This window comes from Chiloscyllium plagiosum, unplaced genomic scaffold (genome assembly GCF_037043375.1).
Source record: "Chiloscyllium plagiosum isolate Xiang-an unplaced genomic scaffold, Cpla_swu_hap1 HiC_scaffold_37, whole genome shotgun sequence".
Classification (NCBI taxonomy): Eukaryota; Metazoa; Chordata; class Chondrichthyes; order Orectolobiformes; family Hemiscylliidae; genus Chiloscyllium; species Chiloscyllium plagiosum.
This window is the reverse complement of record NW_028270175.1, coordinates 70222094-70224230: the sequence shown is the minus strand read 5'-3', so window position 1 is coordinate 70224230 and position 2137 is coordinate 70222094. Positions and strand designations below refer to the sequence as shown.

Here is a 2137-nt window from a genome sequence, read left to right as displayed (position 1 = left end):
GGTCAACGTTTGTTTTCTACCTGGCAAAGAACTGCAGATGTTGCAGATCTGAGAGACAGCACAAAAATTGCTGGGAAACTCAGCAGGTCCAGCAGCATTTGTGGGGCGTGACCCTTTTGGATCCAGTGATTGTTCTTAAGAGCTGAAGGCTTCTGATTCTAATGTTTTCAGACCTGTTGACGTTTTACAAGCAATTTCTTGCTTTGCTTTCAGCCCCAGTTCAGTTGGTGACTATTACGGCCTTGTTATGTGTGTTTGGGAAAAGGGACAACAGCTTGGCTAGCGCGGTGGTGGTGTAGTGGTGAGCATAGCTGCTTTCCAAGTAATTGACCTGGGTTCGATTCCCGGCCATCGCAGTGTCGTGGCTTTTCCTGTGGTTTTGTAAGGAAATGTCTTGAGCACCAACATTGCATTCTGGGGCGAAATGAATTTGTCAGGTTGCTTTTGGGTTTTCATGGCGATAGTTCCTGTTAATTACCGTGACAATCCGGGCAGAGCTGTTCGAAAGCTTTCCTCTCTGCTTCCCATTGCTTATGTGAATATTGTTCACAACATAAGGTTCATTTTGTTTTGTTGGAAAAGTGAGAGATTGCTATCGTCAGAAACCTTAAATAATTACAGAAGCCGCTGGAAATTCGGAATAGATTCAACAGCTTCTATCGTGGACAGGAAGGAGGTTTAAATGCGTCAAATTTTTTCAAGGTTAAAATACATTCGCACCTCAAAACCATTTGGAAGCTTAAGAATTACAAACATCACATTATAACTTTTCCTCATCCGTTCACGTTTCACAATATCATTCCGGTAGCAGGACGACCAGTTTGGTATGGTTTATGCAATGTTACTATATTCGAACATTGACTGTTTCGTAGTTAAATGATGTTTCATTTCGTTCAGTTTTCCAATAGAGTTGGGTTAGTCCACACTTTGTTTTTTGTTTGTGTTACAACGATAGTGCGAAGTAAATTGTGTTTCGGTTCAAGCCTGGAAGTTTCACCAATTGAATTGCATTGCCGTACATTTGCCTTCAGGAGAAAAGAAAAAGGGACTTAGACCATCTTCCTAACTCATAGGAGTTTGATCTGGTTCAAAACCTCCTCAATTTCGGTCAATAAATGTTCCTACAGTCCGAAACAATGATTTTCACAGATTAGAGGAGGATGCACAGACATCGTTATTAATTGGTATTACCTCGGACATGAGACGTTTGGGAATGATATTCCTCAGACCATCGACTGTCTGCTCAGCCAAGGTTAAAGGTCTGGAATCCGGCAAAATTGGGAACAATGCAATTCCCAGGAGACTGAGAGGTTACTAACAGAGCGGGAGGTGGAGAGTCGGGAACAGAACTACAGGGACAGTCCGTTCTGATCACTGACCCTTCACCGTCAGTATATCCAGTACCAGGAATGACTGCCATTGGTCAGAATGACAAAATGTTGTTATGGAAAATAAAGAGCATGAAAGTAAGGGAAGGTTTAAAGCATGAAAGCAAGGGAATGCTTAAAGCATGAACCCCACTGGCGATCTGTTGCAAGGGATCTGTAGAATGCAGGATGAGATAAGAATAGTGGAATTCTCTCACACCAATTAGCAAAGAAAGGTTGACGCTGAAAGGTCTCGTTGGTGAGATCAGATTACAGTTAGTAAAGTTAGGCTTCCTGTTCAGTGTCATTATGACTCGATTAGGAACAGAAATATTTGGGACATGACATTAAGTATCTAATTAATATTTAATAGAGTCAGCCTGATTGAGATTATTGACAATAAATAACTAATTATGACATTGGGAAAATATGAAGTAGGGTCTGGACTGAAAGACCATTGTTGCGAAAGCTGACATTAAATATCTACCGTCACATGAGAATAACGTTAAGTAGAATGAACAATTAAAGAGATGATGGGAACGAACATCACTGGTTTATTGTGTAACGAGTGTGAGGTACTTTGATTAATATATTTAGACATGCTGATAAGCAAACAAAGCGTGGGAAAAATGTATAAAAAACCATGGACAATGAAGTTCGAGAGCATTCGAGAATCTGCTTTCTCGGTGTCACGGTTTTTCGTTTGCAAATAACAGACCGACTTCTTGAAGAACACTCTACGTCTCCTGGTGAATCTCTATACTTTTTCC

At 40.8% G+C, this 2137-nt stretch overlaps 1 non-coding gene across 1 annotated transcript; it reads left to right on the top strand.

Moving 5' to 3' along the window:
• Positions 1-284: 284 nt before the first annotated feature.
• Positions 285-356, top strand: trnag-ucc (transfer RNA glycine (anticodon UCC)). The gene has a single exon. It is a non-coding gene; the product is annotated as a tRNA-Gly (tRNA).
• Positions 357-2137: the final 1781 nt, after the last annotated feature.